Here is a 27188-nt window from a genome sequence, read left to right as displayed (position 1 = left end):
TACAAAAGTCAGCTTGGGAAGGCAGTGCCCCTGTGCACCAGCGTTCCCTTTGGCTTTTGTCGGCATCAGACTTGAATTCCCCGAAGAAATTGGATAAACACAAGAACTCAGGATGTAATCCAATGAGAGAAGTTTCTATTTTAACTAAGAACTCCTACCCCAAACTGGATTGCCTTCTGTGGCAAGGCCATTTATAATGGGAAGAGAGAGAGGGTAGTTAACAGGCTCAAGAGAAAATGTCTTGGACTTGCTTTTATATGTGGAATGGCTAGAATAAGTGGCCAGAAGGAAACAAGTGTCCTGTAAAGAACTGTATATTCCTGAGTCATGGCCTGTCTGCTTCCCAAAATGATTTTAGGATGTTTAATGTTAAAGACATACGTACAATAAAACCATAGTAAATAGATAGTCGTACATAGAAACCCACAGAAAAATAGTAAATGCTATGTGTAGATATCATACATATTCTCCATTTACTATTTATACATACATATATATTTAAGAAACATAAACCATAACACATATATGGTAAATGGAGATATAAATATAAGAAAAATCTATGCTGATATATTTGTTGTAATTGAATACTGAACGTAGTTCTGGGATTTCTGGCAACCCACACAAAATAGGAAACCCAAAGTGGCTGTATAATTTTATCTGGTAAAAAGATGAATACCAGAGTGGAATTATGGGAATTACCAAGACCCACGAAGACAATTATTAAGGAGAACAAAGTTTTGTGTTGCCAAAGAACCCTAGTAAAAGTATTCTGGTCAGAAACTCCCCTGTAAGTGCCTCCCTCTCAGGCTGATTTTTGTGTTTATAGTTGGTTTAGCACCAGGTGTGTTCTGTCTCAGAGTTAGAAATAGCCAATCCAGGAAGTAAACAGCCTCAAAAAGGATGAAAACCGTATGCATCCCTCTTGGGCCAGAGACTGTGGGAACATGAAGAGAAACATACCATCACCCCAAAAAAAGCTTCAGTGGAATCTCCTTTAAGCAAGTGATAAAGTCCTTGAGATGCCGTTGGATTCCATGAACAAGTCATTTTCATTGACATAGATGTATTAACACAGGCTCAAAAATGCCTCCTTGGCCCAGAGAGAATATAGAGCCAAAGTCAGGTACTGTTTACCCTGCTGAATAAGCCTTAGAAGACTCACAAATGTTTTTTCTTGTGTAAAACTGAGAAGGAAATTAGCAAGGAGTTCTTCTAACACATAGGCCATGAGCTTAGCCCATGTGGAGGTTAGCCTGACTGACATCTACACAAGTCTGCTCTTTGACCTGTACTCAACCTCCTATGGGAGAAGGCAATGGCACCCCACTCCAGTACTCTTGCCTGGAAAATTCCATGGATGGAGGAGCCTGGAAGGCTGCAGTCCAGGGGGTCGCTGAGGTCGGACATGACTGAGTGACTTCACTTTCACTTTTCACTTTCACTTTTCACTTTCATGCATTGGAGAAGGAAATGGCAACCTACTCCAGTGTTCTTGCCTGGAGAATCCCAGGGACGGGGGAGCCTGGTGGGCTGCCGTCTATGGGGTCGCACAGAGTCGGACACGACTGAAGTGACTCAGCAGCAGCAGCAACCTCCTATGTAGACCTGCATCCTGCCTTGTCCTTGGGAGCTAGGTCCGTTGGTAACTGACATGTGGCTTAAGTGGGTGCTAATGGAGGAAACCATTCCCTTCTACCTAGACCTCACCTCACCCCTGGGGCCACGGCTCCTGAGAACCCAGGAACAAAGGACAGCTTATACACCCACCCAGTTTGGTGGGGGGAGGAAGTACTAAAAAGGACATTGTTGGGTCAATTGGAGAAAGAATTGTGTCAATGCTAAATTTACTGAAGTTGATAATATGCTATGCTTATGTAAGAGAAGCTTTGTATTCTGAGTAAATATACACTAATATATTTAGAGGTAAAAGGCTGTGATATATGTATGTATTTGGGCTTCTCCAGTGGCTCAGCAGTGAAGAATTCACCTGCAATGCAAGAGATGCAGGAGACATGGGTTTGATCCCTGAGTGGGGAAGATCCCTGGGAGGAGGGCATGGCAACCCACTCCAGCACTCTGGCCTGGAGAATTCCATGGACAGAGGAACATGGCAGGCAGGGGTCTTGCGTCCATGGGATCACAAAGAGACACAACTGAGTGCCTTTCACTTTCACTTTCATACGCATGTATTTACTCTCAAAAGACTCAGAAAAATATATTACATATATGTGCATATATGTCCATGTAAACATATAATTTACATATATATAATAAATATATATATATAAAGGAGAGAAAGCGTGAGAGCAGATGATGAAACAAATGGGTAAAATGTTAACAATAGGAGAAACTGAGTAAAAAGTAAATAGACATTCTATGTTCAATTTATGTTCTTGCAACATTTCCACACGTTTGAAATGATTTTCAAATTAAAAGGCTTATGTTTAGATTAAGGCTGTCCTCTGCCCACAGCTCTCTGCTATAAGTACTCTCTTGAAGGTCCCACGCCCACCCTAGTGTTCTCCACTTGACAGTCTCTCGGTGGTCCAGATCCCTATCCTTGGTGACAAGATCTCTCTATAGCCCTGACGCTGTTGAACATCACCTTCTGCTTGGAGCTCTTTGCAGATCTGCCCTGTCACACTCTGAGGATGTCATCTCAATCATTCCCAGTACTCATGCTTTAATAAATGGAGGCCCTCTCAAGATTAGGTCTTTAATTCTGTTCTCTTTTCACTCTCTCTCTTTTTCAGCACCTGGACCAGAAATGGGAAGATGATAGTAGAGATGACTTCCAGAATTGTATCTTTACTCCTACCATTCTCCTAAACTCTAGAATTGCTTCTAGCTCAGCCTCAGCCTATTAGAAACACCCATGCTCTTTCTCTCTGACTCAATCCCATTCTAAGGTTACTTTGTAGAAAATTCAGACTCATGACCCCAATGTCTTCTTTGCATCTCCTCATTCTCTTCTACAATAAATCTCATTCTTAGCCTTCTTTTCCGTGGTCACTCCTCTGACCTAGTCAGGTCCTTATCATTCTCGCTCTCACTGTTAGAACAGTCTTTAACTGTTCTACCCATCTCCAAGTTCTGTATTTTTGTCCTGTCAAGAACGTATATTTCTAAAATTCTGATCTGATCAGGTCACTTTTATGGTGGCATCTCCTCATGACTCCCTAGTATCAACAGAATAAAATCCAAATACATTAGCATTTGAAAATTTCCATAATTTAACTATATCCATTTTAAAACACCATACACTCCATGCTTCAGGGCTGGTCACTGTGCCTGGAATCCTCCTGACTTTTGCTGACCCTGGATCTCTGCCCCTCCTTCTGCTTATAATACTTCACCCTTCCTACCATCCAAGGCTGAACACTAATACTGCCTGTTAAGAAGTCCTCCAGAGTCCCCCTGAGCTGAGTTAATCTCTCACTCTTCTGAGTTCCCTTGTGTACAACAAGCACCATTGTTATACATCTGGTGCTTCATACTCTGGAGCCAAGACTGCCTGTTAGAGGATCCCTCAGGCCCCTGTGCTCCTCCAAGCTCAGTCACTGGGTGGGGTGCCCCAGGAGGAGCATGGCCTCTGAACTGAGGTGGGCCTGAAGCTCTCGCAGGTGGGACCTGTCCTCTCACTGCACTCCCTACAGCTGAATGGCAAGTTGTTTCTCGGAGGGAGACCTGAATGGCGGGCAACCCTTGCTGCCACAGAGGCCCTGGGGAAGCAGCCAGATTGACTGGTGCCAGCTAGCTATGGAAGCACTATTGTCTTATTCTCCCTCTGAACCCTCAACTCCACTGTTCTCTAGGCTCACATATTTTCTGAAATTGTGCTCCAAGTACTTTACTGAGAAAGTGTCGAGGGGACCAACAGGGCTCCCCAATCATGAAGCTGGTGGCCTGAGTACACAGCAAAGAAAAGTTTTCAAATTGTGTGTGAGCTTCTGCAGAGTACAGCCCAGGCTCCTGCCTCTACTACTGTCCCCTAACCCCTGTTAGAGATGTGCTTCTGCAACTGGGTCTCCGGCCTATTAGGTAAATGTTTCATGCAACTGACGAGGCCTCGTCCCCTTGTCATTTGCCTGCTGCCCCTGGGTTACAGCTGAGAGATTGGCTATACCTCCCCAACTTCCCTGTGGTAGAGATCACTGAATCCTTGATACTACTGTCCCCTTAAGAAAGAAAGAAAGAAATGAGCAGAGCAGACGTGTGTCCTTATAAATGGGATTCTCCCCTTGACGCTCACACTCCCCTTACTGTCCCATTCTTTTCCCCAAACCCAGACTAGTGAGAAACTGCTGAGAAACAACGTCCACAATTAAATATAAGGTCACATTTAGTTCAGCACCATTGGCTGCTTAATTGGCTGATTCTATAGCTTCTTTTGGGTGACTGATACTGATGCTGAAGTTGAAACTCCAATTCTTTGGCCATCTGATGCGAAGAACTGACTCATTGGAAAAGATCCTGATGCTGAGAAAGATTGAAGGGAGGAGGAAAAGGGGACAACAAAGCATGAGATGATTGGATGGCATGACTGACTCGATGGACATGAGTTTGAGCAGGCTCCGGGAGTTGGTGATGGACAAGGAAGCCTGGCATCCTGCAGTCCATGGGGTTGCAAAGAGCTAGACACAACTGAACAACTGAATTGAACTGATAGCTTCTCTCCTCATCTGCCAACATAGTGTCTAACAAACTGGCTTGCAGGGAAATTAATCCTCAGGTTCCTGAGACCCAGCTGGAGTAGGATTTGTTTCCTTCATGGGCATCTGTTCATTTGTGAGGTTGTTGGGTGGGGGCCAGGGTACAACTGCATGGAACTTAGTGGAGCTAAGTCCAGAGGTCCGGTGGGAAACTTACAGGGGCTCAGAGGACCAACCATCCTAAAGAGGAGTTGTCAGCTTCTTGGAGGGAAGCTCTAGCCTTTTGTTAGGGTCCAGGACAAGCAGCCTAATCTTTTTCTGGGTCTCAGATTCTTCCCATGTGAAAATGGGTAATAGTAACAACTGTTACTATACTGTCACCTACAAATAAGGATTACATAATGTTGTCTATGTGTGACGTGCCTGGTGCCCATCACTAGGGCAGTGATGAGACTGGATAAGCAAATGAAGTCATGTTGCCCAAGGCAGATGTTCTCAGCCCTCAGTGGGCAGTGAAAGTGTTAGTCGCTCAGTTGTGTCCAACTTTTTGCAACTCCATGGACTGTAGTTTGCCAGGCTCCTCTTTCTATGGAATTCTTTGGGCAAGATTACTGAAGTGGGTAGTCATTCCCTTCTCCAGGGGTTCTTCCCAAGCCAGGGATCAAATCTGTATCTCTGCATTGCAGGTGGATTCTTTATCATCTTACCACCAGGGAGGGAACTGTAAATGATGGGCAGTGGGGAGAGGGCATGTCTCTTAGTAGGATGGGAGGCAGCTGTGAAGTCAACCCAGCTGGAGCAGAGTTGAAGCTTGAGTTTTTAAGGAGACAATTACTGTCACAAGGGAAGGCATCTGGGGGTGGTCCAGGTGGAACATCCCTCCTCCCAAGTTTATTCACTTACTGACTGTGGCATAAGAAGGACGGCATCTATCCAGGCATCCTGATTGCCATTATCATTATCCAGATTTGGAGTGTGGTTTGCACACATCTATGTCCATGAATGTATTTGATCCTCAGAACAACCTATGAAGTTCACATTTCCAGATGAGACAATGAGGCTCAGAGAAGTTGTTATTTGCCTCACTTGGCCACAGGCCTGGGTGAGAAATGGGGATTTGAAGTCCATTATTTTCTGAGTCCAGCAGTGCATCATGCTATCATGATGACAGACACCTCTAACATTGCTGAGGGCATGGGTTGCTTATGACCCTTCTAAACATTGCTGGGAGAAGTTGCCATCAACGTCTGATTTAACTCTCTGTCCATAAATGTGCAAGTCACCAAACTCCACTGCTGGTGAAAGAAAGTGCCAGCCCCGCCGTAGACTGAACATGTGTGTCCCAGCAAAATTCATATGCTGAAGCATAATCCCCCAAATTATGGTATTTGGAGGTGGAGCATTTGGGAGGGGATTAGGTCATGAGGGTGGAACCCTCACAGGGGGGATCAGTGCCCTAATAAAACAGACCCAGGAAGGAGCTCAGTCCTCACCTCCCAGAGGTATTACTGGACACACTCCTCCAACTGGACTCTGGGAGTCTGTAGAGACATCTTGATAAGCCATACTAATATCAGTACTGATTTTGAAGAAGCATTTCTTCTGTTTTTAGAAAGGTGAATAATCATTATAGTCTTTTCACAAACTCCCCACCTTTAATTCAATATGTGAAATGGCCTCTGGGTAGACTTGGATTATGGATTATGACAACAGAACTGTGAGCTTCCATGATGTTTTCAAAGGTTCCCTCATATATAGTTTCCTTCCTTCCTCCTTTTCCTCCTCTCTGAAGCCTTAGAGCTCCATAATTGTCAAGTTCTGTGACCATTTATTTGAATTTCTCCTCTGAGGAAACTGCTGTCCTAAACCCCACATGTGAGGCCACATGACTCAGACACATGACTGTCTCTGAGCACATTGTAATTTAATGGAAGATATTGTTTGTATGCCAAAGAATGTTCAAACTACCACACAAGTGCACTCATCTCACATGCTAGTAAAGCAATGCTCAAAATTCTCCAAGCCAGGTTTCAACAGTACGTGAACCATAAACTCCCAGATGTTCAAGCTGGATTTAGAAAAGGCAGAGGAACCAGAGATCAAATTGCCAACATCCGCTGGATCATGGAAAAAGCAAAAGAGTTCCAGAAAAATGTCTATTTCTGCTTTATTGACTATGCCAAAGCCTTTGACTGTGTTTATCACAACAAACTGTGAAAAATGCTGAAAGAGATGGGAATACCAGACCACCTGACCTGCCTCTTGAGAAATCTGTATGCAGGTCAGGAAGCAACAGTTAAAGAACTGGACATGGAACAACAGACTAGTTCCAAATAGGAAAAGGAGTATGTCAAGGCTGTACATTGTCACCCTGCTTATTTAACTTATATGCAGAGTACATCATGAGAAATGCTGGGCTGGAAGAAGCACAAGCTGGAATCAAGATTGCCGGGAGAAATATCAATAACCTCAGATATGCAGATGACAACACTTATGGCAGAAAGCAAAGAAGAACTAAAGAGCCTCTTGATGAAAGTGAAAGAGGAGAGTGAAAAAGTTGGCTTAAACGTCAACATTCAGAAAATGAAGATCATGGTAACTGGTCCCATCACTTTATAGCAAATAGATGGGGCAACAGTGGAAACAGTGACAGACTTTATTTTTTTGGACTCCATATCATTGCAGATGGTGACTGCAGCCATGAAATTAAAAGAGGCTTGCTCTTTGGAAGAAAAGTTATGACCAACCTGGAAGCATATTAAAAAGCAGAGACATTACTTTGCCAACAAAGTTCTGCCTAGTCAAAGCTATGGTTTTTCCAGTAGTCATGTATGGATGTGAGAGTTGGACTATAAAGAAAGCTGAGCACCAAAGAATTGATGCTTTCAAACTGTGGTGTTGGAGAAGACTCTTGAGAGTTCCTTGGACAGCAAGGAGATCCAACCAGTCAAACCTAAGGGAAATCAGTCTGAATATTCATTGGAAGGACTGATGCTGAAGCTGAAACTCTAATACTTTGGCCACCTATGTGAAGAACTGACTCATTTGAAATACACTGATGCTGGGAAAGATTGAAGGAGGGAGGAGAAGGGGACGACAGAAGATGAGATGGTTGGATGGCATCACCAACTCTATGGACATGAATTTGAGTAAACTCCGGGAGTTGGTGATGGACAGGGAAGCCTGGCATGCTGCCGTCCACGGGGTCACAAAGAGTTGGACACGACTGAGCTACTGAATGGAATGTTTGTATGTTTATAAAATGGCATGACCATGTTGAATGTAGAAATTTGTTAATTAAATTTTCTTTAATTAAAAAAAAGAGAGAGACCGCCCCCCCCCCCCCCCCCCAAGAACTGTCCCCTTCTACCATGTGAGGACGTAGTGAAAAGACCAGCAGCCATCTATGAACCAGGGATGCATCGGTCCTCATCAGACACCAAATCTGCTGGAACCTTGATCTTGGACTTTCCAACCTCCAGGACTATGAGAAACAACTGTTTTGTTTTTTATACACCATCAGTCTATTTTGTTACAGCAGCCTGAATAGACTGAGACAAGCCCCCAACCCCAATTGTCTACTCAGACTTACAGGCTGAATGTGGGATGCGTGGACTACATTTGAACACATTTCCCCCAGTTTCACTACTGAACCTCAAGCCACTGAGTTACTCTCACAAGATGACATGAAGAAGCTGGGTCTTTCTAATCTTGGCTCTTCTCTCCTACCAATTCCAGTAGTAGTCGAACTGGAAGTCTGTTCCACCAGGAGTGGTCAGGAGAAAGATAAGTCCAAAGGAAAATGACTTGTTTTTAGATATTGGGATAGAATGTTCTTTAAAAAACAGATGTCCTTTTCTCTTTTGTTTGAATTTTCTAAGGAGACATGAAAACCCAGAGGTGGTCATCAATCCTTATCCAGCCCTCCAGAATTAGGAGGAATCAGCTAGATGAGGGTGGCAGGTAGAAATAGTGATCAGATGCTCAGTGAAGGTGATAGAAGGACTCTGGTTTGCTGGAAGGGGTTCCTGCTAGCTCCACCTTGCCCCCGACCCCCTTTACTTTGGTTACCAGGTTAAACAAGTGTTATTGACTCCCACACACTAGGAAACTGAGCTGTGGGGTCTGAATTCTCCATCTGGGAGTGGATTTGAGCTCTTATCCTTTCAACAGGTCTTCCCTTCAATCAGAAAAAGAAAAACAAATATCATATATTAATGCATATATCTGGAATCTAGAAAAATGGTATAGATGAACCTATTTGCAAAGCAGAAATAGAGACACACACAGAGAGTAAATGCATGAATACCAAGGGGGAAAGGACAGTGGTGGGGTGAATTGGGAGATTGGGGTTTATGTATATACACTATTGATACTATATGTAAAATAGATAACTAATGAAAACCTACTGTATAGCACAGGGAACTCTACTCAGTGCTCTGTGGTGACCTAAATGTGAAGAAAATCCAAAAAAAGAGGAGATATATGTATACATATAGCTGATTCACTTTGCTGTACAGCAGAGGCTAACAACATTGTAAAACAACTACACTCCGGTGAAGGAGAGAGAGAGAAACCAATCATCTTGATTTAAAAAGAAAGTTTATCTTAAAAAGTTATTGAGATACTTAGGAGCCGTTTGAAATGTCTGGGTATCTGAGGAATGTGTCTTTTCTGGAGAATTCAGCTGTTTTCAATATCTCTAAGAAGGATCGGGTAAGGGGTGGAAGAGGCTCACAAAAGGGTGGAAGGGGTTCACAAAGTTATCACAGATCTTGGAAATTTAAGGTAAATCTCATGCCATCACTTCTTTTCAACTTCCTCCTCAAACATTTTTACCAGGGTTGGTAAGAAGCTAAACTGGCTGATTTAGAGTTCCATTTCCATTTCCATTTCTTTTTCTTTTTTTTTTTTTACCCTATCTTTTCAGGCAGGTTTGTTAATGAGCAGGGGTTGACTAAAAGGCAGGCAGGATGTGGGAAGAAAAAAGGAGGAGCCCTGATAATCCACAAACTAGATAATTGGGCTGTGATTAATCAAGGGCAATATTTCAGCACTGCTTCTTTTAGGGGACATGCAGAGCTCACAGAGGGAAGAGTCGGCATCTAAAAGCCTAGTAGCCTTAATGAAAAAGGAATCTGGTCACCAGGGTGTTATGGAGTATGTGATATTATAAGTACTAAATTAAGGAAGACCTCGCAAGATTATTTACTCTAAGGAAGTATTAAGAAGGGTAGAACATTTGTTCATTTAAGATCAAAACAACAACAAAATCCTATCAGTTTTGTAGACATTTCATAGACATTTTTTTTTTTCTGGTTTGGATCTCCAGTATCATCCATTCTTCTCTTCCCTTTCTTCATGACAGCCCCAGTTTCCTGTGGGAAATCACACTCCCCTTCTCAGCTATGATTCCTCCCCTAGTGCTATATAGGGAGCATGTGATCATCTCTAAAACATCAGTGCATAACAATTCTCCTAGCCTAGACTGGCTCCCAGTTGGCAATGTCACCCTAGCCTGCCCATAAGAGCCAACCAGACTCAGTTTTGGGTACTGCCAGCCACTCTAGGGGGTCATGAGAAGAGAACTTCATATGGGTAGAGTCTGATGAGGAAACAAAGCTGAGAAATGGAGAGAAAACAAAAGGCCTGGCTGCATTGCTTGAGGCACTAGAACAAGCCTCCCTAGAAACCAGCCCTACCTCTAGACTTTTTCAGTTAAATGGAGCCAATAAAATACCTTGATTATCTGAGACAGTTTGGATTGGATTTTGTTATTTGAGACTGAAAATATCCTATGTGAAACAACCAACAAGAGAAGACCAAACAGGACACAAAGTCAGCACCATTGATGGGAGAGGACGAAATAGAGAGACATCCAGTCAAAACTCAGCAGAGCCTTCCGGGTCCACACCTGAGGGACAGAGCAGTTGATGCAACTGCAAGTCTTAGGCCCTGCAGTGGTCTCCCATAGAGCCTGAAGTCATAGAATAAGGCCGGGTGAACTCTGGATCAAGTGTAGCAGGTGTGATCCACTGGCCACAGACTGTGTCCCTAAACTGATCATTAGTCAGAACTCACCCCTGGTGGTTAGGGGTGAAAACCTATGTGCACCCCCAGGAAGGTGCCCTGAGTGCAAGACAGGGGCATTCCTTATTCTGAAAAGTCACCAACAAGGCCAAGTTTTGGCTCCTTCTTGGGAAAACAAGAGAACTCTCCTTGTGGACTGTGAGTGAGCCTTTGCGCCAACCGTCCTTGCCTGAGGTGGGCTGTGGGGTTTACAGAGGGAAATGACAACACGACTTGTGTTGTAAAAGTCTGCTCCTGACTTGTAAGTCGGAGAAGGCAATGGCACCCTACTCCAGTGCTCTTGCCTGGAAAATCCCATGGATGGAGGAGCCTGGTAGGCTGCAGTCGATGAGGTCGCGAAGAGTCGGACACAACTGAGCAACTTCACTTTCATTTTTCACTTTCATGCATTGGAGAAGGAAATGGCAACCCACTCCAGTGTTCTTGCCTGGAGAATCCCAGGGATGGGGGAGCCTGATGGGCTGCCGTCTGTGGGGTCACACAGAGTCGAAGACGACTGAAGCAGCAGCAGCTTGTAAGTGGCCTGCAGCAGAAGGTCGCTTCTTTTCCTCCAGCACAGGACCTAACAACTGGGAGGTGCTGGCTAACTGTTTAGTGAATGAATGAATGAATGAGCTCCTTGAAACTGTAGCCACAGCAACTGCCTGCCCCCATCTCTCACTGTGGAGGATCCTTAAGCAAAGGGCACACAGGGCAGAGGAGTGGGAGCAAGCTTCCCTGGGGAACTGCAGCTGATGAGCTGTGACCTTGGACAAATGACCAAAATGTCAGCTTAGTGCTCTTCACCAGAACCTGGAGTCCTAACATCTACCTCACCAGGCTGCTGTGAGGCTTAAATATGGTGCTCAATAAACGCCAGTTCTCTTCCTCCACCCCTGCCCCAGGCATTCCCAGCATTGGCCAAAGAGGCATGGTGTTTAGGCTGGGGTGTATCTACCCAAAAGTGCACTGACGCTCCTTTTTGTCTTTCAGGAATTTCTCTGCCATAAAAGAAGGTCCTGCCACTGGGGCATCCCCTACTCTTGGGAACGTTTGCAATTTCCTATTGCTGCTGAAACAAATGGCCACACGTTTAGTGGCTTAAAATAAAATGAATTTATACTCTTACAGTACTTACCAGAGGCCAGGAGTGGGAAATCAATTTTATTGGGTTGAAATCAAGGTGTTAGTAGGGCTGGGCCCTCCTGGAGGCTCTAGAGGAGAATCTACTTCTTTACCCTTTTGGTTTCCAGTGGCTGCCTTACTCCTTAGCCTGTAGCCCTTCCTCCATTTTTTTGGCCATTATCATGTGGCATGTGGGATTTTAGTTCCCTGACCAGGGATTGAACCTGCACTCCCTTCAGTGGGACTGCGCAGTCTTAACTACTAGATGGGAGGGGAAGTCCCCTTCCTCCATTTTCAAGAAGCGTCACTCCAATCTCTGCTTCAGGCCTCATATCACCCTCTCATCTTCTGTAGTCAAATCTCCCTCTACCTCTCTCTTATAAGGACACTTGTGATGACATTCAGGGCCCACCCAGATAATTCAGGGTAATCTCTCCATCTCAAGAGCCTCAGTTCAATTGCATCAGCAGATTCCTTTTCACCAGGTAAAGGAATGTTTTCAGGTTCCAGGGATTAGGACCTAGATATCTTTGGGGGCCACCCTTCTGCCTATCACAGGAAGCAAGTCATGGGGAAGTCTGGTTGACCCAGGCCACTCCTGGGGGCCTGTTTCTCTCTGCCTTGGTGATGGCCACACCACTAGGGGAGAAAAAAGGCACTTCTTAAAGGGCTCCGTGGCTGCCCTGTGAGTTGTGTTTTCTTTGCTGGTGAATTCATTCTGCTGACCATCGTCATTTGTCAAAGGCAGTGAGCAGTAAACGTCCTGGCCACATTCATCTTACTCCTCCCCACGCCTGGATGCCGGTCCTCATATGAGTGCCACCCCTGCCGGCCCTGTGGCTCTCTCACACCCTCTTGACGTCTCTGAGGACACCCAGTTGTTGGCCTGGCTCCACTTCAGGTTACCAGCCCATCCTGAGCGGCAGGTCTGAGCTCTCTCCAAGGCTTGGAAAACACTGTTCTACTGGTTGGATGAGACTGGTGGTCTTTTGAGCCTGTGGTATGTGTTCAAACTCCAGGAAAGTCTTTCTGACACAGGCCTGGGCTGGGCTTCCCAGAGCATTTCCCTGGGCATTCATGTCAGTGAAAACACAGGGCCCTGCTTAGTGGGGCTTTGTTCTGCCAAGTCCTTCAGGCCACATAGCTCTGCCCCACCTCCCCTCTTCACTGGGCTGGGATGTTCTGACATTCAGCAGGAGCAGTACAGCTGGTACACAGGTGGTCGGAGAAATGGCTTCAGAGAGCCATCCTTTCTAGAAGGATGGGGAAAAAGAAAGGGAGAGAAAATTCTCCTCAAACTCTGCAGGAGGGAGATGGTTCTTGTCAGGACCAGGATTAAATTGAGATGTTGCTCTGGCTGTTATTTCTGAGTGACTATATGGGCTGAGATATTAATTTTTAATAGCAAGAAGGATGTACATGTTATAACCACCTCTGAAAAAACAGAGCTAGGTAAGAACAATCCTAGGTGCTGGGAAATCACATTTTATATGTATTTCTCATAGATGAATACAATGTATTCATCCAATGTTTTTATTCAATGTTCTCATCGGGAAAGAAATGAACACATTTTACTAATTCAGACTAATTGGGTGGGAGGCCTAAATGAGATGTCTGAGTTACTATTTTTAAAAAGAAATGCAGTTCTATTATTTTCAAGGGCTTTGAGCAATGAAGCTAACAAGATGTTACCTAGGAGACATATTTACGGATTCATTCTTGAGTTATAAAAGCCTCTAATTTAGAATTCAGCTATTGGGAGGGCAACAACGGTGAGTTGAAGATATGTTCTTATGGCAGGTGGGATGTATTGGGTGTTCTGACTCAGAGAAAACATTAACTCCTTTTGTGTTAATCTTCCTGGAAATCAGTGATGCAGATGTAGGCACCAGTGACCAAGCACACACACCTCATACTCCAATTCTAATTCACAAAGCATTCCATGACATCTTAGAGCCGGAAAGATCTCTGTAGTCATCTGGTCAACCACCATCTCTTGATCCATGAAGAGTTTGAGGACCAGAATGGTGAGGTGATTTATCCAGCAGGAGAACCAGGACTGGGATGTGAAATTCCTGCTCCCAAGTCCATTTTCTTTCCTTTTTTACTGCTCCCTCTTAGACGTCTATGGCCATATTAGAGATGGGCTGATAGAGAAGAAAAAAGCAGGTACAGATTTTGAGAAAACCATGAATCATATGAGTGTGATTTCTAACTGGATTGGGAGCATGTTACTGTTTATGCTTGCTCTTTGCTGGGAAGCAGACCCTGGGACTGTGGAGTGAATACAGCAGTAACAGCAGCAGATGCCATTTCTCCAGTTGCTTGCTCTGTGCTAGACATTTTACTAAGCACTTTACATGGATTAACTCATTTGATCCTTAAAATAGTCCCACGAAGTACATACTATTATTCATCCTATTACACCTGTGAAGAAACTGAGGCAAGGAGAGATTAAACAACTCACCTAAGACCATTAATGACTGAGCCAGGACTCACATTTAACCCATCTCAGAAAACTAAAAATAAAATTACCATATGAACCAGCAATCACACTCCTGGGCATATATCCAGACAAAACTATAATTCAAAAATACATGCATCCTTATTTCACAGCAGCACTATTCACAGTAGCCAGGACATGGTAACAACCTAAGTGTCCATCAGCAGAGGAATGGATAAAGACGATACATATATACAATGGAATACTACTCAGCCATAAAAAAGCGTGATATAATGCCATTTGCAGCAACATGGATGGACCTCAAGAGTATCATACTAAGTGAAGCAAGTCAGAAAGAGAAAGATAAACACCGTCTGATATTACTTACATGTAGAATCTAAAATATGCCACAAATTCATGGATCTATCTATGAAACAAACAGAATCACGGACATCGAGAATAGACTTGTGGTTGTTGAGGGGAGTGGGAGATGGATGGATTGAGGTTCAGATCAGATCAGATCAGTCGTTCAGTCGTGTCCAACTCTTTGCGACCGCATGAATCATAGCACGCCAGGCCTCCCTGTCCATCACCAACTCCCGGAGTTCACTCAGACTCACGTCCATCGAGTCAGTGATGCCATCCAGACATCTCATCCTCTGTCATCCCCTTCTCCTCCTGCCCCCAATCCCTCCCAGCAGATGCAAACTGGTATATACAGAATGGATGAACAATAAGATCTACCGTATAGTACAGGGAACTACATTCAATATCCTGTGATAAACCATGATGGAAAAGAATGTATGCATATGTTTATGTAACTGAGTCATTTTACTGTATAGCAGTAATTAACACAACATTGTAAATCAACTATATTTCAAAAAAAAAAAATCCAACTCATCTAACTGCACAGCCGTCTCCCACCTGGTACCACTCTGCTCTAACCATTGTGCTGTCTCCAGAGCCTCCCAGTGGGTGGCACAAAATACTGGCCCTTCACCCATTTGCAGGTCAGGAACGGCCTGGAGTGGCAGGAGCCATCTGATTGCTTGCAAGCAATCTAATCTGCTTTCTCTGGATTATTATCATGTTATTGTTATGGTGAGTGATTTTTTCTATATGCCTGTTTGTGAGAAAGGTTGGGAGATGCTGCTCTATTGTGTACCAGAGTTTCAGTCAGTGATTCGATTCGTTTCTATATCATTCATGCTGTCTGGTGAGCGCAGGATAAAATAAAGCCACAGGTTCAGCCCCAAAGGCTGGCAGTTTAGTCCCCCACTTGCTCCTCAGGGAGCTGTCTCACAAGAATGAGGGAGGGAGGACCAGAGTGTGTCTGGATCTGTGTAAACCATCACCTCCCAGAAAGGCTATGGAGCACCTGCCCTCCGGGTACAGATCAGCCTCCTCATCTGTGCGTACAAAGGGCAGGAACTTCCAATCCATGGAGGACAAAGTATAAAGTCAGGGTCACAGAGCGCCTTTTATTTCTCTCTTTCTTGGGTGTTATTTCCATTAAAAAAAAAAAAAACAAAAAAAAACTTCTCTATCTGTCATGCAGGGTCATCTGCATTTTGTACTGGTGTTACGATGATATATTCTTTGAAGGAGACTACCTGTTCTGGAGATGTCAAGGTTAGAGGAGTAGGCAATTATGAGCTTATGAGATAATGACATGTGTGTTTAGTGTGATGGTAAATTATACTGTAGGAAAAAACTTTAAGATTTGGAGTAAACTCTTTTCCCATATAAACTTACTGCCTCAGGAAAACTGTGGTTAAAATGATAAATTACCAGGAAACTTCAAATTGCCCCTAGAGAGCCAAAATAGAAGTACAAGAAGAATCATTGTTGAAATCATCCCAAATTAGAAGTAACGATTATTCAATTAAAAATAAGTGAGTTATGCTTTTTGTTTATATGGTATCTTCTAGCAGTTGTTGGCCATAAGTCTCAAAGGGAAATCTAATAATCCTAAACTTCAGTATCCTCATCTCCATGATGGGTATGCTACCCTACCCAGCAACTAACCAACTTGCTACAAATCTCCAAAGAAGCAGCATCCTCTCCTCTTTTGAATGAGTCTATTTTAGTGGTCTTCATGGTCAGACCATTCTAATGTCTACCCTATTTCTTTGCGTCATGACATAAACCCACAACTTCTTGCCTTGTCCTAGGAAAATGACAGACACAGTTAACTCTTCGCATTCTTAGAGAGTATGTCTTAAGTCAACCTCTAACCTCCCTTAACCCCCGACCCTAGCTAACAAGACAGCTAAGGCTTACTTCCCATGGCTTCTATTTGGGGAGAGAGTTGTCTCCATGCACTCTTCAAACCCACCTCACAGTGGAGTTCCAGGGTCCACACTCAGATATAATGCGGTGGTGGACAGGGTGGCCTCCATGGGTTCTACTTGTCTCCATGATTCACTGTTTCATCTGCAGATGGCCAGTGCCGAGTAACGTGGGAGAATAAACTTGTGGCTGCTTCACTTCACAAACACCCAGGAGGTACGAGGTCTGCAGGAAGAAGTAGAAGAGGCACCCTTCTGAAAGGGCAGGACTGGTCCGGGTACCACTGCATGCTAGCCTGGGATCTTGGGCACCTCAGGCATGCCTTTGGAACCTCTCTGTATCCTTATCTGTGTAAGGGAAAATAGCACCTAACTCACACAGCCTCACAGGGTGTTGTTAACATCAGAGATGTGGATGTCATTGAAAAGCTCGCGGTTCCCTCAGCTCAGCCCAGAAAGGTTAAACTGGTACTCTTTGGCCAGAGCCACTCAGCCAGAGCCCAGTACTGAGTCTAGTTGGGGGAGAAGATGGAATTAAATCTAGTATAGAGTGATGCAATTATTGGGCTATGCTTTACTGAGTTAAAGATTACTAACTTTTTTTTTTTTTGGGCCACACTGCTTGCTGTTCCCAGACTAAGGATTGAACCCAGGACCCCAGTGGGGCAGTGTGGAGGCCTAACCCCTGGGCCACCAGGGAATTCCTGCTGACAGCTTTATAATTGTGTGATATCTTCCCTGCGTTTCATGTGGTCATAGCCTCAACGTGTGTAACACGTCTTCCACAGAGAAGGAAAAGCAGTCACCTAGAGGGTTATTGTAATTCCCTCAGCATAAGACCAGAAAATAATTCCTTTGTGTTCAGTTCAGTCGCTCAGTTGTGTCCGACTCTTTGCAACCCCATGAATTGCAGCATGCCAGGCCTCCCTGTCCATCACCAACTCCCGGAGTTCACTCAGACTCACATCCATCGAGTCAGTGATGCCATCCAGCCATCTCATCCTCTGTCGTCCCCTTCTCCTCCTGCCCCCAATCCCTCCCAGCATCAGAGTCTTTTCCAATGAGTCAACTCTTCGCATGAGGTGGCCAAAGTACTGGAGTTTCAGCTTTAGCATCATTCCTTCCAAAGAAATCCCAGGGCTGATCTCCTTGCAGTCCAAGGGACTCTCAAGAGTCTTCTCCAACACCACAGTTCAAAAGCATCAATTCTTCCAGTCAATAAAAGATCCTCATCCAAATACAAATATTTACCTTGGGAAGGGTAAGCTATTGACAGCTGCTTCTGCATTGTCACAGGTAAATTGGTTAATTTCCTAGCAGACAGCCCTGGAGAGATGCGAAGTGTTGTCTCGGAGAGGGGATGGGTATGTTTTTCTCCTTTCATGGCAGGGTGCTGAGCAACAGGGAGTTTGCAGTGGCAGAAAGGACACTGAACTTCAGTCTTGGGTCTGCCATTTGTACATTGTGTGACTTTGGGCACCTCACTTACCCTCTCTAAGCCTTCACTTTCTCTTCTGAAAATAGTATGGATGCACAAATACCCAACAAGGTAGCTCTGAGAATGGAGAAGTGGGATGTGGATGTGTGTGCTTTATAAGCCAGGAAGGGAAACGCAAATGCTGGTTGTTGGCATGACTACGATCTCCATCTGGTTTGGATATGGGGTCAGCATGGAGAGAAGTATAAATCATAAGCCAGTTACTTTGCTAGGGACCCTGGGCATGTCAGGCATGGTGTGTGTGTGTGGAGGAGGGGACGGGCTCTGTGAAAGGCATCAGCCACCCGGCGCAATGTAACTGTAACGGCTTCCATTATGGAGCCCCTACTGGGTGCCAGGCACTGTGCTCACCACCTGCTTACATTACTTTGAGCCCTCATAACAACCCTGATATTATTGTGTTTTGGATGAAGCGACTAGCTCAGAGAGGGAAAGTAGTGGTCCAAGGTCTCACAGCTAATGAAGGCTGAAGCTAAGACTCAAACTGAGGCTGGGTGAACTCCAAGGCTCATGCCCTTAGCACTCCCTCCTCCTGTGTCTCTCTCTTTTTATTTTTAGATCTTGTGCTCCTCAAACCTTCCTCAGGGCAGCCTGGGTTTATACAGGATACAGGGATCCTGTATCTGCCGATCCCAGCACTGTTCCAACTCTGTCAACAGAGGCAGCAACATGGCCCTGAAATCAAACGGGTTCCCTGGATATTCACTGGGCAGGCTGCAGCTCCCAATGAGAAGTAACATCCGTGCTTGATGTTACCCTGAAGCACCTGTTCCTCATTTGGGGCATTAGTGGTTGTAACAGAAGTAGTAATATTTCAACAACACTGGTGATTAGTTACAGAAGGAGCCAAGTGGCAGCTCATCTCCATGTAAAAAGTGCTGCGGGCCTGTGAGGCCCCCTGGCCTGTGCTGGCCCGTGTCAACAGGGTGCATATTCCCTGCCTGGTGCCCAGCTGGCAGTGCAGAGCCTGGTGACACAAACGTCTTCTAACTCACAGAGTTCCTAATGAGCCTTCAAGATAGAAGAAAAATGGGAGAAAAGCAACAGGAAAACAGCAGCAAGCAAACCAGTGGGGGTGTAGAATTCCAGCCCCCCTCCACGAGGGGAGTAACCCTTTGTGCATGCAGGACTGTTCCCAGCTCAGTATCTCCCTACAGAGAAGAGTGTGGCAATGGAGCCGGAAGGACACAAAAAAGCCTGAAAGTCCAAACACCTATTTTTAAATTCTGGGGTCTTAGTCCAGCCTTAATTGGATGTCACTTGCTTGCTAACTCAGGCGCTGGGCTGGGCGTGTGTGACTTGGGAAGAGGAATGGGGGGCGATCTGTTTCCATCACATAATCCTTCACCCACAGGAAATGGAGGGACTGCTGGCTTCCTCCTGAGGCCTCTTGGACCAGAAGGCTGACTTTGGAGGTGTGCACTTTCACACCCTAGGCGTCTACCATCAGGGAACCGTGGGGCAGACGGGAAGGAAAACATCCCGCCATCGGCTGGGCTTGCCTCCGGCTCTGTGGGAGGGGTGGGGACCAGCCCAGGCAGAGGCCTGGCCAGGACACGGAGGGGTGTTACTGTGTGGCAGAGCCAGGAACAAATGTGGGTGAAGTGAACGTGGTTTAATTTAGCAAAGGAAGTGTCATAACTGTCTCTTTAGTAACCACAAGGTACAAACTCTGGGAAAAATGACTGCACGTCTTATTTAAAGATATATATATATATATATATGCACACACACACACACACCCCCATGAGTATGAATAATGCAAACAAGATTTTTTTTTGCTTCATGCTAAGATTTTTGACCTACAAATCACTGTTCGTGTTAAAGTTTCTTTTGAAGGCACCCAGTTAATCTCAAGATTAAAACAATAGTCTGCCTTTATTTTCCCAATTTTGAAGCTCCCTATCTCTTCTCTTAAACCTTGATCATGCCCAGGCTACAGTTTCTGTACATTTCTGCCTGTGGAGAAAGATCTCAGATCAATCAAGTGACTTTATTGATCTAATAGGCACTACCAGGTCTGCTACCTGTCAATGCAGAAGGATGCCTGTATTATAACAGGGTGGTCCCTGTGCTCTTTGTGAAAAGATAAAAGCAAAGTGCCCGAAGTCAATGCTGAGATGCCCGAAGTCTGGGAAGATCTGAGCTCCTTCTCTCAAGCAGGGTGCTTTCTCTATGTCATTCTTAGAGACTACCTACATTTAACCTCTTTTCTGTTCTTGTGTATTATATTATTAATGCCAATTGCTAATATTATTGAGTGTTTTCCTGAGCTAGGCACTGTGATAAATTGATTACATTTCCCCTATATGTCTTCCTGTTAAGCTGGTATTCTTCTCCCATTTTTCAGATGAGGAAATAGGGCCTCAGAGGCACTGACTGCCTCAGAGGCCCACAGCTCATGGTTGGTGAGGCCTGCACTTGAGCCTCCACAGCTTGTCTTCAAATCCTATGCACTTTCTACTGCATAAATAACTGTCTTCAGCAACCTGTAAAACAGGTGTGGTCATGGAACTCAGCTCAATGTTATGTGGTAGGCTGGATGCGAGGGGAGCTTGGGGGAGAATGGATACATTGTGCAACACTGAGTGCCTTCAAGCTCACCTGAAACTATCACAACATTGTTAATTGGCTATATCTCAATATAAAATAAAAAGTTAAAAAACAAAACAAAACAAAACATGTCATTCATCCTGTTGCCAATAGAGAAATTGAGGCTGATGGAATGCAAGTGATTTGCCACTTTCCCAAAGTTTTGCCACTGGGAAATAGCAAAGCTGGAACTTGAGTGTTTTAACTCCAAATTCAGCACTCTTCCTCTGACCCTTGCAGCAGCCCTGGGTTGCTGGCAAATTCAGAAAGGATAGAAAGCTGAGTTCCTGGTTCCTCCAGGGTCCCTTGCCTCGGCCTGTCACTACCTGGATTCAGGTGCTTAGGTCTTCTTAGGCCTTGGGCTGAGCAAGCCAAGTCATGTGACCCTCCAAGGCCTCTTTCATCAAAACCACTTTCCAGTGCAATTTAACCACAAGTATCCTCACCTGGGTTTGGCTACGTTATTTCTCAGGGTCCCTCTTGGGTTCTTTCCATTAAGATCCCCCTTCAAAGTCCCACTCCTACAGGAGGCCTTCCTTCTGTCTTTGGCTCAGGTTACTCTACTTATGGGCTTCCCTGCTGTCTCAGTGGTAAAGACTCTGCCTGCAATGCAGGAGATGCAGGTTCCCTGGGTTGGGAAGATCCTCTGGAGAAGGGACCAGCAACCCACTCCAGTATTCTTGCCTGGAAAATCCCGACAGAGGAGCCTGGTGGGCTACAGTCTATAGCAAAGAGTTGGACACAGCTGAAGTGACTGAGCACGTGCTCTACTTAAAACCTTCTTGTCTTTCGAGTTGACTGTTTTCTCCTTCACTTTTCTGCCCTGGGTCCATGAGAGTCTATGCTAGATTCCAGATGTGGCTTCTCTAGAATATGAAAACTCCCAGCACCCCTGGGAGGCACCCCCCATCTATGAGGAAGTTGATCACCCAACAGTACCTTCCCCTGTACATGCTCCAGGCCCAGCCCCCACTCCTGTTGCTCCCACTTTGGGTTCACCATCCTGGAAAAGGTTCAGGGTGGTGATGGAGTTAATGCAATCCAATCGGAACCTGTGAGGAAGAGCTTGGCACTAGTATAAACTTCCCCACTGCCAGGGCGGCCCTGGTATCCATCATCTTCTGTTCCCTCTTCCCAATAAAATGACCCATTTAAACCAGATTTTTCTTATTAACAAGCTTCCTACTAAATGGCTTCAGCTGTGCTTGTTGATTTATAGGGCTTAGGATGCCCTGCTCAGCTGTGCCCTTCCCTGTTGGTCAAGGGCCTGAATCGTCTTGTCCTGGTGACACTGGGGGAGGGCAGAAGCCACCTTCCAAGTGGCAACTCCAGAAAGGGCGGCTTCTTTCCTTCTTAATATTTTAATTTTGGAAATGTTTGAACACACGAGATTAGAGAAAATCTAATTGTATAGTGGAACCCCTTGAACCATCAGCTTGCCAATCTCATTTGATTTGCTTCTCCCTGCTTCCCAAACCTCAAGATAGATTATTTTAACTTGAATCCCGAACATTTTATCATTCCACCCATTTCAGTATATTTTCTAAGAGATAAAGACTGTCTGTGCTTTTAGTCTAACCACAATGCCATGCACACATCTAAAAATATTAACAATACGTTTTTATTTTTTCCCTTCATTTATTTTTAATTGAAGGATAATTACAATATTGTGCTGGTTTCTGCCATACGTCACCATGAATCAGCCACAGGTATACATATATCCCCTCCTTCTTGAGCGTCCCTTCCACCTCCCTCCCCATTTCACCCCTCTAGGTTGTCACAGAGCCCTGCTTTGAGTGCCCTGAGTCATACAGCAAATTCCCACTCTATTTTAGCTATGTTAGTGTATATGTTTCCATACACTCTCTGTATTCATTTCACTTTCTCCTTCCAACCCCTGCCCCCGTGTCCATAAGTCTGTTCTCTATAACAATCTGTTTTTAATATTATCTAATATCCATTCAATGTTCATATTTTCTTGATTGTCTCATAATTTTTAAATACTTGATTCATTTAAATCAGGATCTAATCAGTGCTCCCAAGTTCAATTTGATTTAATATGGCTCAAGTTTGTTTTTAATCTATAATGGCTCCTCTTTTTTTTTCAGGGACATCTTGATGTAGACAAGCTCCTGAAACAAATGTACACTGTGCCATCACCAGCACGGATACACTGAAAACACCCTTGCCGGCACAGACCTTCCCTATAACAAGGGTTATTTATGTCCTTGGGTATGGCCCTAACCCACAAACCTCTGCCTGCTGTCCCTCAGAGTATCTTAAAAAGGCTAAATTACATGTGAAAAGATGATCAATGTCGCTAATCATCCGGGAAATACAATGAGATATCACCTTACACCTGTCAGAATAGCCATCATCAAAAAGGACACAAATAACAAACGTGGACGAGGTATGGAGAAAAGGGGGCTCCTCTACATTGTTGGTGGGAATGTGAACTGGTGCAGCCACTGTGGAAAAAAGTATGGAGGTTTCTCACAAAACTAAAAATAGAACTACCATATGACCCAGAAATTATACTGCTGGGTATATATCTGAAAAACAGAAGCACTAATTTAAAAAGATAAATGTATCCCAGTGTTCGTAGCAGCATTATTTACAGTGCCAAGATATGGAAGCAGCAGAAGTGTCCATCACAGAGGAAAGGATAAGGAAGACATGACGTATATATATATTTGCACACACACACACACATATGCACGATGGAATGTTACCTGCCCATAAAAAAGAACAAAATTTTGCCATTTGCAGCAACACGGATAGACTTGGAGGTCATTATGCTAAGTGAAATAAGTCCGAGAAAGACAATACTATCGATCACATATAGATAGTGATAGATTTATAGATCGCTAGGTGTATAGACAGCTCGCTCTATCGATATATTTATCTATTGATAGATCTATAGTGATAGGTAGATAGATAGTGATAGATAGATAAATATAACAAACTTGTGAATAAAGCAAAAAAAAAGAAGCAGAATCACAGAAACAGAGGAGAGACTAATGGGGGGGAGGGGAGGCCATATAGGGATAGGAGATTATACAATTTAAAAAAGGGTTATTATGGCATTATATGAAATCATGTGTGTGAAGCTTTTGAAAATTGTAAAGCACTACAGAACTGAACAAATCTTTCATTCAATAAAAAAGGAAGGTTAAATCATCTTACCCCAACACTGGTTGCAATAATAGGATTCTACAGTGCTGATTAGTCCCAACCCATTCACCCCAATAACTCATATTTATTAGTACATGGCGACTGAACAATAAAGCATTTACCACATCCTCTACCATCTCTGTTTTCCCAGATGAGGAAATAAGTAGAGGGATAGAAGAATATGGTCTACTCTTTCTGATCAGTGGATGTGGGCTTTGAAATCAAATTATCTGATGGATGCACCCACTTCTTAACCTCTGAAGGGCCCTGTTTCATGGCACAAGGTCTCAGGGCCTTTGTTAAGCTTCCAAGCTCCTCGAGCAGGGCCAGAGGGGAGGGTGAGAATCTGGGTCACGAATGTGTTTGCAGTCCTGGGGAGAGGTGAGGACAAGGAAGCTGCAGAGAAGCACGGAGTTCTGGGTCTGCTGCGGATGGATTCCCTTTGTCCGACCTGGGCTTTTGCCCAGCCCCACCAACTCCCCAGGGAGGCTGTGAACAGGCCTCCCCACCTCCTCTCTTTCACAAGTCCACACAAACCATCATTACCACACCTCTCAAGCCCACACAAATACCACATCCACATGCCCTCAGATCCACACCACTCAGCTCACAGGCCAGCCCCCACACAGCTCAGGCCTGCAAGCACGTACTTGTCCCCACTCCACACACACACACACTTCACTGTGCAGAATAAACACAGACCCTGTAGGCTCTGGGAGGGCGGCGAGAGGTCGGGGGTGGGCGCTGGTGTTTTCCTTATGGCAGCCAGAACTAAAGGTTACCTGACTTTAGATAGAAAGATTGTTTATCATCTATCTATCTATCCATCCATCTATCTATGTTTAATGAAAAAGAAAGTGAAAGTCACTCAGTTGTGTCCAACTCTTTGCGACCCCATGGACTGCAGCCCACCAGGCTCCTGTGTCCATGGAATTCTCCAGGCAAGAATACTGGAATGGGTAGCCATTCCCTTGTCCAGGCGATCTTCCTGACCCAGGGATGGAACCTGTGTCTTCTACATTGCAGCAGTTTCTTTACTGTCTGAGCCACCAGGGAAGCCCATCTGTGTTTAATAGGTCTTTTTTAGTTCTGGAAAAGGCAAAATCTTTGGAGCTCCTGGTCTCTGTATGTCCAGGGAATCTAGAAGGAGCTTGACAGTGGCCAGGGTGGAAGGGTTACAAGCAGGTGAGCAGCCGGCTGGAGAAATAGGGCTAAATGGAATCTCTCCCCACCCTCCCCAACCATCTGAAGGAGGGGAGCACTAATCTGTGGTTCTAAGAGATAGAAAAACACCAACTGCTAGCAAGATAATCCAATTTCCTTTTTCCCTCGCTCTGAAGGGGACTGCCCCAGCCCTCCTGCTCCAACTTCACGCTGAGTTTCAGTCTGGCTAGAACTCTTTACCCCTGCAGCAGAATTCATATCAAAGCCTCAGCCCCCCAGGGTTCATTAGGAGGCATTTATTTCTGCATATTCTTGGAGAGCAGGAGGCAGGATAACTTATTCGCAATGCAAATTGCTTGGCTGTAATTTCAACTCTCCCTCCCTTCTCACAGGGAGATTTTGCAGGTCATTAAAAATATATGATTGCTTCCAAAATATCAGGGAGAGCCGCTCTGCTGGGCTGGATCAGGTGCTGGTGCTGGAAGGCCCCTGAATGATGTGGCGTGGATGCCAGGCCCTCGCTCTTGTTCCAGCCTCTAGGCCCCAGATCACAACTATGGTGGCCCAGGTGGGATGCAGACCCACTCTGTCTTCATTTCTGTCTTGCCTTTTTAACTGCTGTGGGGCGTCCGAGCTCTCAGTTTCCTCCTTTATAAAAAGAGGAATAAATAAGCACCTGGACCCAGAGCACATGGTTCGGAGTAGATCTTTGGGCTAGGCCCTTCCCTACCCCATTGCTGTTAGGCTCAATGACCCCTTTGTTCATTCCATTGCCTTCCCCAATGTGGGCTCCTGGGACCCAGGAAAGGAACTGTTGCTTGGATCTTCCGGTCATGATGAGGGTTTCACTTGGTGTTTACAGAGTTGCTGTGGGAATTCAAAAGCCCCACAAGTTGAAGGCCTTTGCCTTCAACCTAATTGATCCCATAGACTCTGGTCAGTTACAGAGGAAGGGAGATCTAAGAGATATGAGCATTGCTCAAAGCCATTGTTTCTGTATAAAAGCAAGAGGTTTTAGCCAGGCAGGCAGAAAGCCACTCCTGCACGAGTCTGAGGCACTGACCTGTGATCTCCTGGTAGGATGGAGATCTCTTTAGTCCTAGTCCCCCTGAGTCTCATTTGCTCTAGCCTTGAACTGCAGGTCTAAGAGATGCCCTGCTTGGGACTTCCTGGTCCAGTAGGTAAAAATTTGCCTTGCAATGCAAGGGTCACTGGTTAAATCCTTGGTCTGGCAACTAAGATCCCAAATGCCTTAGAGCAACTGAGCCCGTGAGCCACAACTAGAGAGTCTGCGGGCCACGCATGAAGATCCCGCATGCCGCAACTAAGACTCGAGACAGCCAAACAAATAATAAATATTTTTAAATGTCCTGCTTGTGCATGTGTGCTAAGTCACTTCAGTTGTGTCCTGCTCTTTGTGATCCTATGGACCATAGCCTGCCAGTCTCCTCTGTCCATGGAATTATCCAGGCAAGAATACTGGAGTGGGTTGCCATGTCTTCCTCCAGGGGATCTTTCCAGCCCAGGGATCGAACCTGCTTCTCTTAATATCTCTGGTCTCTTATGTCTCCTGCATTAGCAGGCGGATTCTTTACCCCTAGTGCCACTTGGGAAACCCCACCCTGCTTAAATAATGATAAAGTTAGTTCATGGATCTGGACTCACAGAATGGAGGCTGACCCAAGGCCCAGCTCAAGCCAGGAGTTTCAACCCTAAATCAACCTGCACTTAACAGGAAACACCTTTCCATCAAGGCAAGCTATCACCAATCACAACCCCCAGTTCAGCTTCAGCTGGCTCACCTTACCCTGGAAAATCAGGCCTGAGCCTTATAAGGAAATGCCCCAACCTCCCAGCCAGTCATGCCCTATTTCCAAGTCGCTCCTTTGTTGCCTCTAATAGACTAAAGCCTCACTCTTGACCAAAACCCCTTGAGAAGAGCACTGTATTCCTCCAAGGCATGGGTTGTTTTCCCTTGAATAAAGGACATCAAACTCATTACTAACTTGTTTTAGTTTTGTCATTTGACAATAATATGCACATAATCCTTGAGAAGCACAGCTATATAATTGTTGGAGGAAAGTCATGTATTTCGAAAGTTTTAAATTATCTTTTAAATTCAGATTTAAAAGATATCTGGGAAAAACAGTTTGGCAATTTCTCAAAATGTCAAACAGAGT

The 27188-nt window shown here is 44.9% G+C and overlaps 1 long non-coding RNA gene across 1 annotated transcript in view; it reads left to right on the top strand.

Annotated features, from left to right (window-relative positions):
* Positions 1 to 23173, top strand: part of LOC113906414 — a 30076-nt gene extending 6903 nt beyond the window's left edge. The window contains exon 3 of the long non-coding RNA XR_003514878.1: positions 22779 to 23173. This is a non-coding gene — a long non-coding RNA (uncharacterized LOC113906414). The remainder of the gene's footprint in view (positions 1 to 22778) is intronic.
* The last annotated feature ends 4015 nt before the right edge of the window (positions 23174 to 27188 follow it).

Source organism: Bos indicus x Bos taurus, chromosome 2 (assembly GCF_003369695.1).
Source record: "Bos indicus x Bos taurus breed Angus x Brahman F1 hybrid chromosome 2, Bos_hybrid_MaternalHap_v2.0, whole genome shotgun sequence".
Classification (NCBI taxonomy): domain Eukaryota; kingdom Metazoa; phylum Chordata; class Mammalia; order Artiodactyla; family Bovidae; genus Bos; species Bos indicus x Bos taurus.
The sequence above is the reverse complement of the archived record's forward strand: the minus strand, read 5'-3'. Positions and strand labels throughout refer to the sequence as shown.